This window comes from Tupaia chinensis, unplaced genomic scaffold (genome assembly GCF_000334495.1).
Source record: "Tupaia chinensis unplaced genomic scaffold, TupChi_1.0 Scaffold000115_1, whole genome shotgun sequence".
Lineage (NCBI taxonomy): Eukaryota > Metazoa > Chordata > Mammalia > Scandentia > Tupaiidae > Tupaia > Tupaia belangeri.
Window position 1 is genome coordinate 7913818 of NW_006159579.1, and position 19032 is coordinate 7932849.

The 19032-nt window shown below is 37.1% G+C and overlaps 1 long non-coding RNA gene across 2 annotated transcripts; it reads left to right on the forward strand.

The window, feature by feature from the left end:
* The first annotated feature begins 406 nt into the window (after window positions 1-406).
* LOC114007014 (uncharacterized) lies at window positions 407-17334 on the forward strand. Of its 2 annotated transcripts, none has more exons than XR_003548677.1 (3): window positions 407-638; window positions 2718-2808; window positions 17259-17334. It is a non-coding gene; the product is annotated as an uncharacterized LOC114007014 (long non-coding RNA). The 2 variants fall into 2 exon arrangements; XR_003548676.1 differs by having other exon boundaries at window positions 407-518.
* Window positions 17335-19032: the final 1698 nt, after the last annotated feature.

The window sequence follows — 19032 nt, forward strand, 5'->3', positions numbered from 1 at the left end:
TATGCAACCTACTATCAGTGCTTAATTCTTTCTTGAAGAAAAAAAAGAGAGTTTATTTCTGTAACCAGTTACAGGGAGACAGTCAGTAGGTACCATCAAACTATCTCAAAAAATTCAACATGGTCTCAAGATAAAAGCAGGTACAAACTTTCCTCACTACAATCAATCAGAGTCAATTGTTTTCCTTTGAATCATAATCCTGATTCTTATTTTACTTCAAATACCCACTCCTGGTTTCTATAACCATTCCTCAGACCCTCAAACAGACCTTCTCATGACTCAGCATTTGGTCAGATTGTTCTTGTTAGAACACTTTCATAATTTCTTTCTTCCTTTTTTTTTTTTTCTTTTTTTTAGACCAGCGACACTGAAATCCAGCTTCTGGTATCTCCTTCCCTCTCAGTGCTATTAAGTCACTTCTTCTAAACTCTGCTGGTGCACATTTAATTTTACAGCTCCAGAACAGGACTTCACAGTTACACCTGAGTCTCAATAAATTCAAAGTCTAGAAAAGCCAGGTAAGGCAAATCTGGCCCTTCCTTCTTTGCTACTCTGACTTCAAACCTGCAACTAGACTGTGGTTTCTCTTCACTGCGTCCCAAAGTCTACTGCCTCCTCTTCCTACTGCTGTCCTATATGTGAGTATTACGGCAGATAATTTTTAACATTTTTTCAAACTATAAAATATTTATAGTTGAAAATTAAGATTCTGAAGGAGCCCTAAAGACCTTCATCTCTATTTCTCTCTTTATCTTTATCTCTTCCCATTGCTTTATATATAGATGTTTGCCAGATGTAGATTTTCATTTTCCTGCTCTGAGAGAGGAAGATAAAAATCCTCATTACACATTCAATGACAGCCCAGAGCTTTGTAAAAATCCCACAGCTTTCCTGAAGACCTTCTGCCCCTCTTCAGTCTCTAGACTTCCACTTCAGCTGAACACTTTCAGATGGGGCAAACTCACCCTGTCAATGTTTCACCTGTTCATTCTGCATCAACCCCCTCACACGACTCTTTTAAATTCCCATCTACTTAAACATTAATGCAAAGCATGTATAAAAGTCCTTAGTAACAATTTGGGGAAGATGTAGCGATTTACATTACAGCAACACAAACACAAATGGCTTAAAGTCGAATTTAAATTGGTCAAGTTCCTGAAAGTTACTACAATTCTAAAACTTGAACACGAGACCCCTGCATTATCACTTGGACCATTTCTCGTCTTGACATATTTATTTCCATGTTTTCTCTTTCCAAACCAAATTATTGGTCTTTCTCCTATAATAACTTTGATGCCATATAAGGGCATCAACACTGTATGAGGGGACATCAAAAGTTTGAGAAGGGCCTGTCTTGAAGCACACTGGTAAAGCACAATGTATCCAGAGCCAGATCCCACATGGCCAACCACAGTTCAAATCCTGGGCCCAGTGTCTTGAAAACACACCAGGAGTGTATGTATACACACACATGTGTGTATGTTCAAAGTCTGGACAGGATGGAAAAATGGAGGAAAAAAGATTGTGGTGTAACAATACCCCATGGTAGGGGCAGAGGCTAGTTCTCTCTTCCTCTCTAGCAATTAAAAAAAAGTTTGTAGAATTGATATTAATGTGTGGATTTATTTTGATGCAAAAGATAATTTTAAATTAATAATATTTTCCATAATGTACATTTTCCATGAACTTTCTGAACACCTTGTGATGTCATTCTCCCCATATGTTCTTCCTAAACAGCTTTTTCAGATCTTCTTTCTTTCCTAAGCAGAGTGCTGGTACAGGCTATTAACATAGTAAATATCTTCATCCCATTATGTCTGATTTTTTGATTTGGTACATAGAATGTATTTTACAATATAACATAACATGACACAATATCTTTGAGAGTTAGTCATAATAAATCTATAAGGAATAATTTATAGCCTCAAGTAAATATGTATTCCAATAATAATAATTTTTATTATAAAATATCTATTACATTCATAATAATTATTATTACTATGAAATATATATTTAACTACTGAAAACCCCTTTGGAATAGGGTAATGTCCCAGCTTAAAGTGATGAGAAAAATATAAGAATCATGGAATGTGGATAAGTATTAAGTGACAAAAATATATATTGTAGAATAAATCTGGAGTGCCTTGAATTGTAGAGGGAATATAATTCATTTGGTCTCCTGCAAAATGAATTAGAGTCCCTTTTATGCCACATGAAGCTTTTCTTTTTCTTTCTTCCTTTCTTTCTTATTTTTCTTAGAGAGATTTTTGTCATAGGGCACGTGCACTCATCAGAGAAACAGAAAGCGAGAGATCACCTCCCAGGGGGGATGGCCACACTGCAATCCCATCTCCTCTATTCTCCTCTCGAGATTTCGGGCATGCGTGCACATGCGCCTGTTCTGAGTTTTAAGTCACCAGATCCAGGACTCTAAAACGTGGTCAACTATGTGGTAGTCTATCATTGACATAACCATTACACCATCTGCTTATCCTGCCACATGAAGCTTTTCACAAATTTCCATACGATGTACAAAGTTTCCAAAATATGTTAAACCACAGAACACTTTTACCCAAGAGCATCTTGCTAATTAATACTCTGCAGAAAACTTCAGAAAACACAGTAACTGGAGAATAACTCAAATTGTCTCCACTTTTTAGTGCCTTGGTATTTTCAGACCCTACCTAAACCTGTTGGCTAATCTTCTATCTTGACAGGGACACTTTTCTTTTCCGACTACCTTCAAGTCATCCTCTTTGGTGTCCTGCAGTACCAAAGAATTTGTCCAAGTTTCAGTGGCTTAGATTGGTAAGTTTTATGTATAAATATCCTATTGAAGGCTGAGTCCCATGAAGACCTGTGAACAATTTTGTGGGAAATTGAATTTAACTGGACAATTCGAGCTCCTTATGGTCAAAAATCAAATCTCATTCAACTTTGTACATTATAGTAGCCAGCTTATGGTAAGTACTTAGTAATAATTGTTAGCAAATACATAGTAACCATCACATAGTAGGTACACCATAAACTGTGACTCTTTTCATCCCTCTCCTAAAACAGAAACTAAGACATTACACGGTATGCATAGTGTTCTTCAGGGAGTGAGCTTATGAAACTACAAATATTTATTAGTGTTCACAGTACTCATGTACCATCAAGCCAATCTTTGTGGGGTTTTTTGAACCTCATAATCTTGTGGACAGTATTTCAATACTGCCACTTCTCGTCTTTCCTAGAAGTTACGTTGGCCTTCAATTTGTTTACATGTGTTCTAAATTCCAGGTAAAAGATTCAAGATAATTCTTCTCCATTTTTATTTCACAAGTTTGTGGCCAATTAGGATAAGGAGATTGAGAGCTGCACTGAGGAAGTAAAAACATAACTTAAACATCAGAAGAAAACCACTGTAGTTTCTAAATGCATTGACTTTCCTTGAGTTACAGTAAAAAGAGAGAAAAGCATATCTCAGAAACTGCTATGTGTGCACATTTGTACTTTGGAGTCCTCTATCTCAAGAAAGTCACGCAATGCATTTCTTAGAAAAGGTAACACCATAAACGGGGTCCCTCCCCACCCTCCGGCCCACTGTCATGTACCCCCTTTCAGCCCTGCAGCTGGGCACTAAAGTTTCTTCTTCCTGGTCTGCTCCAAAAAGCATTTTTTCCCTTGAACAGAAAATGTCTGGGTGAAGAATGTCTACCCTGACTACTTGGTTCCTGGCTTTGGAGCATAGATGGTAATCACTGTAACTTACCCACCTTCATATGCAGAAAAAACAGCATCCACCCAGCTGGCTCTTACCATCTTCTCCAGAAAACCGAGCCATCCTTCTAACAACTCATCACTTTCTTGGGCATCTTTAGCCAACCTTCTGTGGCTATCTTCACAGGACATTGTAAGACAAAGAAAATACAAATACTTCCCCAAGGACCTTGGACCTTTTATTGCCCAAAGCAGGCTATTAAGAATAGGACTTGCACTTCAGGTCTACTGGACTTAGACTTCCTAACCCTGTAGCTCTGTCTGAGAAACATTATTCCAGAGCACAAAATACCTTTGAAGAGATTTTGCTTGCCTAAAAAGAATCTAGAATTTTTCAGATATAGTGATCGATGATAAATTTACAAAGATTAGTAAGACCAACTTGTGCTCTTGAACTGCTACTAGTCTAGTGAGAAAGAGATGTGAGAAAATATCTTATAATATACTAAGATAAGAACATCTCTAAGGGAGCCATGAGGTTAGATTAATCTAATCTGTTGTACTCAGGAGAGTTGGATAGAGATGGGAAAGCATTAAGTGGGTTTTGAAGTATGAGTAAATGCTGAAGTTCAAGTTGGCTATACTATTCACAAAAATGAAGAATTCTCTAAATCTAAATGGATACACACAATGAATGTTTATTTCTTGCTTATGTGGAATCCAATTTAGATGTCCTTAGAAATGCAGCGTGTGGGGTGGTAATTCTTTGCACAGTCACACAGTCTCCTGAGCCACATCAGTTTAGTGGTTCTACTAGTTCTCACCCTCCCAGAAGCTGCCCCACTTCTCCCTAAGGAGAACGGCCCAGTCCTCACCCAAATACACACGGGGAGGTGACAACATTGCTTTTGTGTAAATTATGTAATGCAAATTTTTTTTAATCTTCGCCTTAATACTTTTTTATTTTGTTTTATTTTGAATGATCAGCCACCATGGACCCCCATTTTTGTCCTCCAACCTGAGATGTATGAAGGCTTTTGGTCTCCCTGGGAGTGGGTAGGTGTAGAGGCAGCCAGGGCTTACCTATACACTGACTTGAGACCAGTTCAATAAACGTGCACACCTCATGGTTTTGCTGTAGTGCATGTGTGCTTGATAGAGAGAGAGAAAGTAAGAAATCCCAGTGCATGTGTGCTTGATAGAGAGAAAGTAAGAAATCACCCCCCAAGGGAGATAGCCACACCACAACCACTATCCCTTCTCCTCCATTCTCCTAGAGATTGTAGGTGCACACACACACATCCAGTGTTTTCAAGTCCTCAAGTCTGAGACTTAAACAGCACTGTAGATCGTGTGGCATCCAGCTGCCTTAACCCACAAGCCAGCTAGCTGGCCTAAGGCTTCAGGGTTTGTAATGTGAGACCCAAGAACTTACTTCAACAGTTTTCAATATGATTTGGGTAAAGATTGCAGTGTGAGAATTACTGTGGTAGTAGGGCTTTGATGTCAAAAGATGAATAAGTCACTGCCTAGAAAAAGCATGGCAGAGATGTATGACTGGCCCAAGGTAAGAATCTAGATGAGGCTGATGGAGCTAAACTGACCATTATGGAAAGCCCCAAGTGTAATTGTGGATCTTTCCTGATTCATAAGCAGATTGGTGTTATCCCTGAAACCATGAGAACATTTCCTTCATTAAAAGCAGTATCTTTGTAGGTAATGAGTTTGAGCCGGTGCTCACAGCAGTTTACATCCTTTGGGTAATCCAATGGATATAGTTTCAAGAATTTTGATACAGAAATATTAACCCCAAGTTCTATGAATATCTGCCAGCAGTGACTTCTTTGTGTCATGAGGACTTAAACTCTTTATCATGAAGATTTCCAGGGAAAAAAGAAATGGTGAGCTGCTGAAGGTTAGTGTCAGCTTCCTGCAAGAAGCAATCTTTGCCTTGCCTATGTAGCTGATTGATTTCTTTTTCTTTCTCTGTTTGGTTAAAAGTTTGAGAACCAAACACAATGTGCAAAAGAGGTTAAGACAATCGGGTGTGTTGAGAACATCCTAAAGAAAAGCCTAGGTGAGAGAGAACTGTGCTTTCCACATTTAAATAGCATGTGGAATTTACCCATGGGATTTGTGCGATTATGTAAATTGAATGAATACATAGTCTGAAGGGTACACAATATTCAGGTAGCAACTTTTAGTTTTTAATCACCCTCTAGTCGTTTATTGATATGTATTTCGACAGATTAATTATAAATTCCATTTCATAAATTGCTATAGCTGCAGATATTTGTATAAGCCTCTATTAGATAATAATATCTATTTGTTGAATGAGTGAGTAAATGAATGTTTGAGAAAATAAAAAGACTGGAAATTAGTAAAAAAAAAAAAATCTTGGGACTGGCAAGTGGCGTGGTGGTTAAGGCACTGGACACTCCCACATGGCCGACCATGGTTCAAGTCCCGGACCTGGTGGCTTGCTTTCTCACTTTCCTATCTCTCTCTTTCTGTGTCTCTGGTCAAATTAAAATGAATGAATAAATGAAATTGAATAAAATAATTTTAAAAGAAATCTAATTTTAAACAGTTATCACAAACCCCAGTACTTTTTTCCATAGTAGTCGAATCTTTGTTTATGCATATTACTAGCAAGATTTTGTACTTTCTTATTGAAATCATTTAGGTAGAAGAAAAGTTTAGTGTTTCTAGAGTCAGAAAATACTGATTACCACTATTGGGTTAATTGATAACCTGATAATAAAGGGAAAATGAAAAAAAAATCAGAATTAAAATTCTAAAATCGCAGATATCTGGTTGCATAGTGACAAGCAACCCAAAATACCCCAAGTAACTTTGAGCATATTACAAGCTACAATATTTAATATTCATACTAATGATTTCAGGTTATCAAGAAAGTTTTGTTAAACCTATACGGTCTAATTTAAAAGACTGAAAGTATTTAACACAGTATTTCCTCCATGATTTTTTTTAAGTTTTGGTTTTGATGATCATCATGAGTAAAATTAACTTGGCCAGACAGCCTCTTTTCCTAAAGACTAAGGTTGCCAGATTTAGCATATAAAAAGGTTAGATGGCCAGCTAAAGTTGAATTTTAAATAAACAACTAATCACTTTAAATATAGCATATAAAATGTTTGAGGCATGTTTATGCCCCATGTAGTGATAAACAACTAATCACTTTAAATATAGCACATCCAATGTTTGAGGCATGTTTATGCCCCATGTAGTGTTTGGGACACACTCATATTACTAAAACAAAGAAAAATGTTGTTTGACATTTTATCTTGCAGTACTACCAGTGACTCAAAGAAACCCAGCATTACATCTTACAGTTTGTGCATTCAGGAATTATTGTAATTAAGAAGGGCTGATTGATTGTGTAAGTCAGCTCCACTGAGCTTTTCCAAAGAATCTATAAACTAGAGGGGAAAATAACCCACTAAATGCAACTACTGTCTTCCTTCTGAAAGACTCAAGTCTAATGAGATGAAAGCCCCGAGATAGACCTGCAGGAGATATGCAAATAAAGATGATAATTTCTAGGGGAGAAGGTTTCAAAGAGCAATTTAGCTCACTCAGGTTCTTTGGAAAGAACCTCAATTCACTGAATTGAGTTTTATGGTGAGAACTTTGTCTTTTAGTAAAGGAAACCCTGGGACAGAGCATCATTACTCTCATCCCTATAACTGCCACTGAATGTGGTTGGGAATTTTGTTTCTTTTCCTCAATCCTGACCTGCCTGGAAGTCTTGTCTAACTAACTCCTAGGCTTGGTTAGCTGCTCCTTTCTCTGCAGGCTTTTCCATTTTCCATGGTTCTGTAATTGTCCATTTATCTACGCAGTTCTTTCACAAGACTTTCTACAAGACAGGGATGTATCCTCTGGTTTTATATCCAGTGGTAGAACATTGCTTGGCATGCAATGAATACACAGTATGTGTTTGAATGAATGGAAGAGAGGATGGATAGATGGATGATACCGTTGTGTTTATGAAAAGCAAAAAGATAGCTCTTACACTTGTACAAGAATACTCAGTCACTTTATTCATATTCATCAAAGAAAAAGCCAACTTATTCATAATAAGAAAACAGATCTGTTTTATATTAACCTGATAGAATTCCACAATACTTAGACCTAAAAAGAAATGGACTACTGATTTATACAGCATGGACAAATATCAAAAACATCATGCTGAGTAGCAGAAGATATACAAAAGTGCACATAATCAATGATTCTATGTTTGTGAAGATCTAAGCAGATTAAACTACTTTAAGTGAAAAGTTTTTCTAGGAGGTGAGAGGGAGATTGGCTAGGAGGGAGCATGAGGGAACTTCCTAGGTAATGATATCATTCTGTCTCGAATAGTGATGTGGTTTGTATGAATTTGGAAAAACTCAATAAATACATCCTTGTGATTTTTATGTCTCATTGTAAGTAAATTTTACCTCATTAGATTAAAAATATAAATAAATATTAAATTCTGGCTACATGCAGAAGTATTTGAAGTAGTGTAATGATGTTTGCAATTTGCATTGAAATACATCGAAAAATAAAGTGAATTTGCAGCTAGATAAAGAAACATGTGGATAGAAGATAAAACAGGTAAAGTGTGTGAGTGTGAGTGAACACAATCTTCATGCCCCTCCACAAGCCCCTCCACTCTTCAGCTACATCCTAAAGTTATTTGGTACTGGCTCTCAGCAGGAGTTTGTGCTTGAGTTAAATTCTGACTAGAGGCAATCTTTCAGTCCCTCTAACTGAACTAATAGCTCCAACCACTGGACTTAACAATAGAAAGGCTAATGGTTTTTTATCTTTAACCTCTGAGACTTCCTTGCAGGTAATTTGCCTCCCTTGCCCTTAACAATAGAAAGGCTAGGGTCTTTGATCTTTTAGCCCTGGAAATTGCACACCTCCCTCCCAAGTTTGTCCCTATTACTCAGCAAGCTTCTTGAAAGCTAGCTTGCTAAGTTAGGGTCTGGGGTCCCTGGCAGCAGCAAGCATCCTTGCTGTAGAGCATAGAGTATACAAATCCCATTCCTTAAGTTATCCTCCAGATACTAAACTTTTATCCTATCTTCCATAGAATTGCCTGTTCTGTGTTTCCAACTCAATGCACAGTCTAGACATATAGCAAAATGTTAATGGTAGAATCCAGGCGCTGGGTAAGTTTATAGGTGTTCCACTGTGTTTCCATTGTGAAATCCTTTCAATTTTGTTTCAAGTTCAAAATTTTTCATAATAAAATGTGGAGGTAAATAAGAACTGGTTCACAAAACTGTCAGAGCCGTTTACACTAGAAAGAACTGTCATATTTTCTGAGACTATGTGAGGGACTTTCTCAGTGTGAGCAAATTACCTCTGAGACTTTCTGGGAATTGGCCCATTTCAAACCAAACTCCCTAAAATCATCTGGTCAAATGGTAAAATTGGACAGAATTCTACTCAGATTATTTTTCATCATCCTAACCATTCCAGCACTCTCTCCCTTAAAAACACTGCCTGTTTATTTAAAAGTAAGAGGAACACCCCACTCCCCAGGGCTCCAGTTTATTCCCTTGCACCCACTGGTTTCTGTCAGCAAGTGTCTGGCTGAAGGAGGCCGTGTCAAAGTCCATAGCAGGTCGATTAGAGATGACTGACTCCAGGGGCTCCTGCCAGGCTCAGCTGCTCTCTCCTGCAGAAGTGTGAGCCTGAAGATCACTCTCACTGACACGATTCTGCAGCTGCTGAGAGGGAGGATTTACTTGGGTGAAATTTAGGCTCAAGGGGAACTAGAGCATCATGCCCACAATTAGAAGTGACATGTGACCCAGGATTAAAATGCTGGCTGCCAGAAAAAGGAGTAAGTGGATGCTACTGAATTGTTCTGATTTAAGAAAATTGCCTTTGTAACCCCACATATGAAAGATCTAGAAAGTTTTTAGTTTAGTCAATTAAAATACTTTTTAAAGATGTTTAGGTAAGGAATCCCTTTTTAAAATGAAAAATATTACCAGGCTGTCCAGAAAGGGAAAATCAGAGGCTGAAGAGCTTGATCATATACCATGGGAAATGACTGGGCCCTATGGCCTTCTAGTCAGAGACAGATTTAGACTGTGCTGATAGAAGGTAGAGAAGTGCATTCCTTATCACAGGAGGTATGCAAACAGACACTGGACAAGAATAGGAGAGGTTTCGAAAAAACAAAGGGCAGAGTTGGCCCTGCGGGCTGTCCCAACTCCCAGTAGCTCAGAATGTAACTAAACTTGGAGACAGTTTTTATAGAGGTGATTAAGTTAAGATGAAACTAATAGGGTGAGACCTAAGACTAATATGACTGATGTAAGAGGGGCAGACACTATGAATGGATGTGCACAGAGAAATAACCGTATGAAGAGGCGACAAAAAGGTGGCTATCTATGGGCTAGTAAGACGGGCCTCTGGAAAACCAACCCTGCCTGTCCCTGATCTTGAACTTCAAACCTCAAGCACTGTAAGAAAATAAATTTCAGTTATTTAAGATATTCAGTGTATGGTATTTTGTCACAGCTGCCCTGGCCAACTAATACGTGGTCCAGAAACTTCCGAATAGTGTATTATTTACCTTTTGGTCATCAAAACTCTGCTAGCAGAGTGATCTCAAACTGCATTGTGCATCCAAGTCATACAGAGAGCTGTTGAAAATGCAGTTTCCTGGATTTCACACTATAGCCAGGGAGACCCCTGATCTACTGAACCATGCTTAAGTCACACTCATCTGCACCCACATTCCATTAGGACAGGGGCTATGCCAATCTCACTCTTATTCTCTGCACCGGCCTAGTACTTGGCTCACAGTAAGCCCTCAATATATACAGGTGGGAGTTGGAGTTGGATTTTCTGAATTCTGCTTTGCATGTAAGCTGTGGGGGGGCAAGATCTGCAACTCTTTCACAACAATATTCCAAACACCTGTAGTAATCCTTGATACGACAGTAGGCAGTCAATAAATGGGTGCTGAATGAGTGAATCTTATAAGCAATTCTAGAGAACTCTGTGTTAGTAAACTTTCACTGCCAGAAACAGAACATTTTCAATTTACATATTGGTCTTTGTTGTCATGCTATTATATTTACTACAGCATTTGCTTTGTGATTTGATTTTAGATATTTGGAGACTATAGGTATTAAAAGAAAAAATTAAAGTCTCCTGAATATTCAGCCCTAAGATTGAGAACATCTTGGTTTTATTTATTCATAAATATGTATAGATAGATTTAAAATAAATTATAACTCTTTAAATATAATATTTTTTCTTTTTCACAAAAAATAGAATATTTTCCCATTTGTTACCCATTTTTTTCAAGTAATATCTTTAACAAATGTTCATTATTCTATTATGAGGATGTACTGTAATCATCTAAAATTTAACTTAAATGTACTGTTTTAAAAACATCAACTTTTGAAATTATATTTAGAGAGGCTAAATACTAACTATTGGAATATCTTCTTTTTTCTTTATGGCTTTTCTATTGTTTCACACCTAAAAAAAATCTTCTCCCATACCCAAATCAGTTAATTATTCACTTCCACTATCTTTGAAGGTATTTATATGACCGGAACAATACATGCTCAACATACAAATGGAAAATTTATGAAAGCTGAAAGGATAAAAATGTATCCTTCCATACTCTGACCTTCTAGTGTATTCTTTCCCATCTATTTGCATTGTATTCTACATTTTATCATATAGCACCTATAAATTTTTATATGCTAATTTTAAATTTATCTGTATGATTATAAAATGAACATCTGATCACTGTATAAAATCTGGAGACTACACAGTGCTAGATGGAGAAAATAAACACAGCTAAAACCTAGCACCCCAGGCAGAGTCACTGTTACATTCGGTATGCAATGTATCTTTCCAGTTTCTTCATATATATTTTTATATAACTGCAGATGTACAATATGCACATAATAGTATTAGTTTTAATTTTTCTGCATCTAAAATTGATACATATTCATGGTACAAAATTATTTATCCAAAAGCACAAAATAGAAAATTAAAATCTAGTAATAGTATAACTCAAAGAAGCTATTTAATTGATAGCTCTGCATAGTATCTTATAGAGTAATATCCGCATGTTTTCTTCAAAAGGCAACAAAAGAATATATGTACATATACATGTGTGTGTGTTTATACCACATAAAACATATAAAGCTATATTTATATTCACAAGTTTTCTGTGTACGGTAATACAAACTGATGCAAAATGACTAATATATACTAAGTCACTTGATACTTCTGTTTTTTTGTTTTGGTTTGGTTTTGTTTTGCTGTCTTCTTGCTTTTTTAATTAATTTTTTGAATTAACTTATTTATTTTTCATTTCATTTTTTTATACATTCAATCACATTATTATTTGTCTTACAAAATGGATATTTCAACAGGTGAACATCTCTCCCCAACACAGTTGACAAAACCACAAAACATCCTCAACAGACAATACCGCACTTCCCTGTGACATCAATACTTTGCCTCCCTATTTTTCTTCTAAATGTCCTTCCTCAGACCCTCCTCTTGCATACATACTATATCTGGTATTTACATCTATATACTGTGTTTCTATATCCTTTAGTGAATTAGTTTCAGTCATAGAGTGCAGACACTCAGTATATATTAAGCGGGAACATACAATGCCTCTTTTTTCTTCTATATTTTGAGAGTCTCTCAACCTTGCCCTCCAAGTTACCAGTTTGATTTTCTGCAGAGCCATTCTACTCTCTATTCCCTCCAATAATGATTTTAATTATCTTCTTGGAAATTAGCTTCTTTATGTCAACCAGCTCTTTACCAGTTTTTTTCTCAATCTATTTTTGTCTTACTGTTTTTTGCTCACCATTCAGAATTCATACTGTGGGGGCTCTTTTGTTTGGTTTTGGTTTGGTTTTTAAAATGTTTCTGCTTTCTTTTAGAAGGTGTTTGTTTCTTGATTAAACATTTTTTTTATAATTATAGTGTGCATGCAGTTTTAAGAAAAACAAAGCAGAAAATTCCAGTTTTCCCTTATCCAGTTTGCCTCAATGTTAACGTCTTGCAAAACTGTAGAACAAATTACACTGATAGAATATTAACATTGACACAGTCTAGACACTATAAAGTTATGTATACTTCTTGTTTTGTTTTTGTTTTGTTTTGTTTTGTTTTGTTTTGTTTTAATACTCAAACCTATCTCTGTCTCTTTCCCGTGGACATCCCTTGTACCTGATCCCTGGAAATCATTCATCTGTTCTATTTCTATAATTTTGATATTTGAAGACTCTTATACAAATGGAATCACACCATATGAATCTTTGGGGATTTGCTTTATGTCATTCGGCATAATTTCTTAGCAACCATGTTGCTCTTTTTTATATGTTGAAACACTTACATATGTTATATGTTATACATAATTTTAGGGAACAGACTTTAAAGTGGTTCCCATGATCACTTTCTGGTAATCGTACACCCATGCAATCCTCTCATCTTGAATATGAGTGAGATGTGAAACTTGCTTCTAACCCATACAATGATGTGGAAGTTATGCCATATATGTGATTTTTTTTTTGAGAGAGATTTTCACTGTAGGGCGCATGCGCTCGCCAGACAGACAGAGAGAGACATAGAGACAGAAAGCGAGAAATCACCCCCCAGGGGGGATGGTCATGCCGCAATCCCTTCTCCTCCATTCTCCTCTCGGGATCTTGGGCACGCACGCACAAGCGCCCGGCGTGAGTTTTTTAAGCCACCGGGTCCGGGACACGAACCGCGGTCGACTACGTGGGAGTCCAGCGACATAGCTATTATGCTAACTGCTGGTTCCCCCATATATGTGATTTTGTTGTGTAATTATGGTAAGCATGTAACACCATCTTGCTAGTGGTGTCATGTTACATGTTAAGTGGTCAAATTATTCCTATGTGGTAAGGGATGTGGGTGACCTCTAGAAGCTGAAAGGAATATCCTGGAAGAAATCAAATTCCTTAGTCCTTCAGCCAAAAGGAAATAACTATTCCAATAGCTCAAGAGACCTTGAAGATGGTTCTTACCCCAGTCAAGCCTCTGATGAGAACAAAACCCTCGATGATACCAGAATGTAATTTAGCAAGATGTTGAAACAAGGCATCCAGCTAAGACATACCTGGGCTATTGACCTATGGAAGTTATAATACAGGAAACAAAGGTTTACTAAGTTTGTGGTAAAATTAATACAATAATCTCTTACAATTCTCTTTTCCACTTAATAGTATGTTTTGGGACTTGATATATTATTTAACTGCTTTAAGGAATTTCAGTATACATGGAAACCAAAACTTTTCCATTTTACCAGTTGAAAAACAAAGATATATTTCCACTTCTTAGACATTAAAAAGCAAGTTCTGTAGAGAATACCCCCTTACTTCTTCAGGACATATACATTAGCTACTCTTAAAAATAAATCTTAGACTGAAATTGCTGAATAGTGTATGTGCATCTTCAACATTACTATGTATTGTCAAATTGCTCTTTTTTTTATTTACTTTTTTTTTTTTTGAGAGGTTTTTTGCTATAAGGCATGTGCGCTTGCCAGAAAGACAGAAAGCAAGAAATCACCCCCTGGGAGGATGTCCACACTGCAATCCTTTTTCCTCCATCCTCCTCTCAGGATCTTGGGCATGCACACACATGCGCCTGGCATGAGTTTAAGCCACCGGGTCCAGGACTCAAACCACGGTTGGTTACGTGGTAGTCCAGAGACATAGCCATTATGCCATCTGCTGGTCCCAGACTTACTTCCTTGGTTAGTTTTATTTCTAAATACCTTAGGTTCCTTGTGGCTATGGTAAATGGGATTACTTTCTTCAGTTCTGTTTCTGTCTGCTCATTGTTTGTATATAGAAATGCTATAGATTTTGTAAGTTAAATTAGTATCCTGACACTTTACTGTATGCATTTATTACTTCAAGGAGTTTTTTCGTAGATAATATTGGAATATTGGGTCTTCTATGTAGACAATCATGTCATCTGGAAACAGAGAAAATTACAGTTCTTCTTTCACTATTGGAATGCCTTGTATTTCCTTCTATTGTCTGATTGCATTGGCTGGACTTCCAGTACTACATTGAATAGGAGCAGAGAAAGTGGGCAACCTGGTCTTGTACCAGTTTTTAGTGGAATAGTTTTCAACTTTTCCCCATTCAGTATAATGTTAGCTATATGTTTTCATAGATGGCTTTTATTATGCTGAGAAATGATCCTTGTATGCCAATTTTACTGAGCATCTTAATCATGAAAGGATGTTGTATTTTGTCAAATGTTTTTTCTGCATCAATTGAAATTATGTGATTTTTATCTTTCTTTCTGTTAATACGGTGTATTACATTTATGGTTTGCATATGTTGAATCACACTTGCATCCCTGGAATAAAGCCCACCTGGTTGTAATGAATAACCTTTTTTTTTTCTTTTTTGGAGAGGTTTTTGCTAGAGGTTTTTGCTATAGGGCGTGTGCGCTTGCCAGACAGACAGAGAGAGACATAGAGACAGAAAGCAAGAAATCACTCCCCAGGGGGGATGGTCACGCCGCAATCCCTTCTCCTCCATTCTCCTCTCGGGACCTTGGGCACGCACACACAGGCGTCCGGCGTGAGTTTTAAGCCAACGGGTCCGGGTCGTGAACCGCGGTCAACTACGTGGGAGTCCAGCGACATAGCCATTACACTATCTTGTTGTTCCTCGAATGAATAACCTTTTTTTATGTTGTTGAATACGGTTAGCAAGTATCTTGTTGAGAATTTTTGCATCTATATTCATCAGAGATATAGGTCTGTAGTTTCCCTTTTTTTGTCATATTCTTATCCTTTTTTGTGAATGAGGGTAATGGAAGCTTCACAAAATGAGTTTGGAAGGGTTCCTTCCTTTTGGGTCTCTAGAAACAGTGTGAGTAGGATGGGGGTTACCTCTTCTTTAAAAGTTTTGAAAAATTCATCAGTGAAGCCATAGGGACCTGGACTTTTCTTTGTTGGGAGGTTATTTATTATTATCAATATTTCCAGACTTGTCTCTAACATTAAGTTTGCCTTATTCTTGGTTGTTTTTATTCTCTTGTTGCTGTCTCTCTCTCTTTAGTTTTCTTGGTATAGTATTCATTTCAAAATTTCTTGAAGAGCTGGTCTGGAGTTGGTAAATTCTATCAGGTTTTGTTTATCCAAGAACGTGTTTCTTTTCCCATATCGAGGATAATCTTGCTGGTATTCTTGGTTGAAATCGTTTCTCATTTAACACTTTGAATATATTTTCCATTCTTTCCTTGCTTGCATTGTATCCATTGAGAGATCCAGTGTTAGCCTGATGGAATAGCCTTTGTAGGTGATTTGATGTTTCTCTCATGCCAATCTTAGTATCTTGTCTTTATATCATTTTAGTCATTCTAGCTATAATGTGCCATGGAGAGGATCTTCTTGGATTGATTCTACCTTGGGTTCTTTGTATTTCTTGGATCTGGATATTTGAATTCCTCTCTAGACTTGGAAAATTTTCTTCCAGGATTTTGTGGAATAGATTATCCATACCCTTATTAGATTCTTCATGTTCTGGGATACCAATTATTCAGATATCTGGCATTTCATGGTATCTAGTATTTCTCATATAGTGAACTCAGTTTTTTGGGGTTTTTTTTTTGGCTGTTTTCTGAGTATTTTTTATCATTTTTTTCTAGGTTAGAAGTTTTGCCTTCTACTTCTGAAATTTGATCTTCTGCATGGACTAACCTACTTTTAATACTTTCGAGGGAGGTTTTAATTTCCTGCATTATAACCTTCATATCTAACAGTTCCATTTGATTCTTTTGTATGGTGTCCAATTCTTCTTGCATATCATGGAAGGACTTTCTCATCTCTTGGAGCTCAATGTCTCTTTTCTCTTGCACCAGGCCCCGACATTAGACCACAAAACAAGGTAAATTCATCAGGCAGGTATGCAGGCAGGCAATAAGACTTCTAAAGAGTGAGAACCTGAGAATAGAATGGGGACATAGAGTTGAGCACTCTTCAGTCCAGCTACTTGATTAACTCCCTTAAAAGTTCACGCTCCCATAAAAATCTTGATGCATATCACTGTTCACCACAGTGCATATATATTTTCATATCTGTTTGTCAGTCAATGAACTTTAAAAGAATACCATTTATGTACAGAGCACTCTCAAGTTATGCACTGGAGGACATAAGAGACCAAAACTGCTCTCTATGGTTTTGAGGAGCCCACAGTGGTTTCTTCATACATTTTCTGAGTGATTTCAATATGTTTGGTACAATGCTAAGCAATTTTCCCTAATAATCTTGAGATTTTGACAAGATGTATACCTGTAAAATGATAATTATAATTAATTATGTGTCATTAACAAAATACATGGGAAAAATGAGAGGTTGGCTCAATGGAAGTAAATGTGTGATGACTTAAAGAAAAGGGAAGTGCTATTTGAATGAGACAATTCCAAAAAGCTATGAAAGGTGTTGAAATATCAACTGATTTGAAGATTTCCCTTCTTTGCAGACTTCCAGATCATTCATGATTGGATTACTGTTCCAAAGAAGGGAAGGCAGTTTAACAGCTCAGCTCTGAGTTTCAATCTCGTAAGTAGATGGCAAATAGCTCTTAGAGGTAGGTTTTCAAGATAGAGAAATATTATGAGACCTCCTCAAACCAAATATTTATATATAGGAAGTAAAGCTTGGTAAGAATAAACATGTAGTAAATTATGAACAAAGGCAGACATGGATATGATGGAAGTATCTCCACAGAGAAAGGATCAAACTATCTCTGTTCTGGAGACATAGAAAGAGCAATATAAAATAAAAAACAAAGGGTTAAAGACTAACACCTGCCTCTCCACTACTGGGGCTAGAGAGAGGGAGGGGCAGCAGTTGAAATACCCAGATGGGTATGTCAGAAGTTGCTCTCCCAATACCATGAAGATGTATAAACTCTCCTCTGCATCCATATGCTCTCTTAGCAAGAAGATGAAACATGAGGGGGATAATGCTGGCTATAAGAAGAAAAGAGACATGACTGATTCATTAAGCAAAAGACAGAGAAACAGATATAGCAGATTTTAAATGGATAATATATTATTAATTGGCAATATCAAGCTCCCCCAAAAAATAAAAAAAAAAGAAGTCTTGTGGTTTAAAGGTTTAAAAGCAACATAGAGTGGGCCAACTGTGGTGGAACAGCAGTATACTACACTCTATGATACCAAGGTCACATGGGAATGTCCTAGGTTCATGTTCTGAGGCCTCCCTGTATACATTAGATATGCAATTTTGTCCTTGATCCTAGCTGGCTGAGGCTGGGGGAGGATCACAATGTTCGGAACCTATTGGGAGTGCCTCTATCTCAGAAGAAAGAAACTTTGTTTGAAGGTTTTTGCTATAGCGCATGTGTGCTTGTCAGAAAGAAAGTGAGACAGTTAAAAGGAAGGTGAGAAATCAATCCCTGGGGGTAGGGGGTAAGCATACCACAATCCCTTCTCCTCCATTCTCCTCTTGGGATTTTGTGCATACACACACATGTGGTCAGCACGATTTTCAAACAACCAGGTCCAGTACTCAACCACAGTTGGCCATGTAGGAGCCCAGAGCCTTAACCACTACACCATCCACTGGTCTCTAAATAAATAAACTTTAAAAGTAAAAGCGAGAGAGATCAGGTATAAAAAATAAAGATAGCTGCATTCACTAAAGATAAGGAATGAGTTATTTATTTAAAAACCAAATTTTTAAAAAACCAAATTAAGATGTTAGAAATGTTGGTGAAATGAAGAGCTCTTTGATGATATTTTGGTATGGAAACCTGAATAATATACCAAAGTATCTCTTCTTTTGAGTTCACTAAAGAATAGGAGTCCTTAGGATAACAGCAGTATAGGAGAAATACATTTTCTGGTGGGACTCTGCCTCAAATCTCAAAACAGTAACTTTTTCTGGGTCAAATGGACAATAATTTATTTATTTTAGTTTTGCTATTGGGTATGAACACTTGCAAAAGAGAAAGAGAGTGAAATCACCCCCAGTGGGGGTGGCTGTGCTGCTATCCCTTCTCCTTCAGTCTCCTCTTAGGATTTTGGACACATGCTCACATGCTTCCAGCATGATTTTCAAGCTCCCAGGTCTGGGACTTGAACTGCACGGTCAGTCACATAAGATCCTGATGATCCTCGCTTGAGATCGAAAGCCTTAAGGCTTTTGGTTTCATGCCTAAACATGTTACTGGGACTTAATAAAAAAAAATGACCAGTACACCTGAGAATACCTAAGAAAATGTTTAT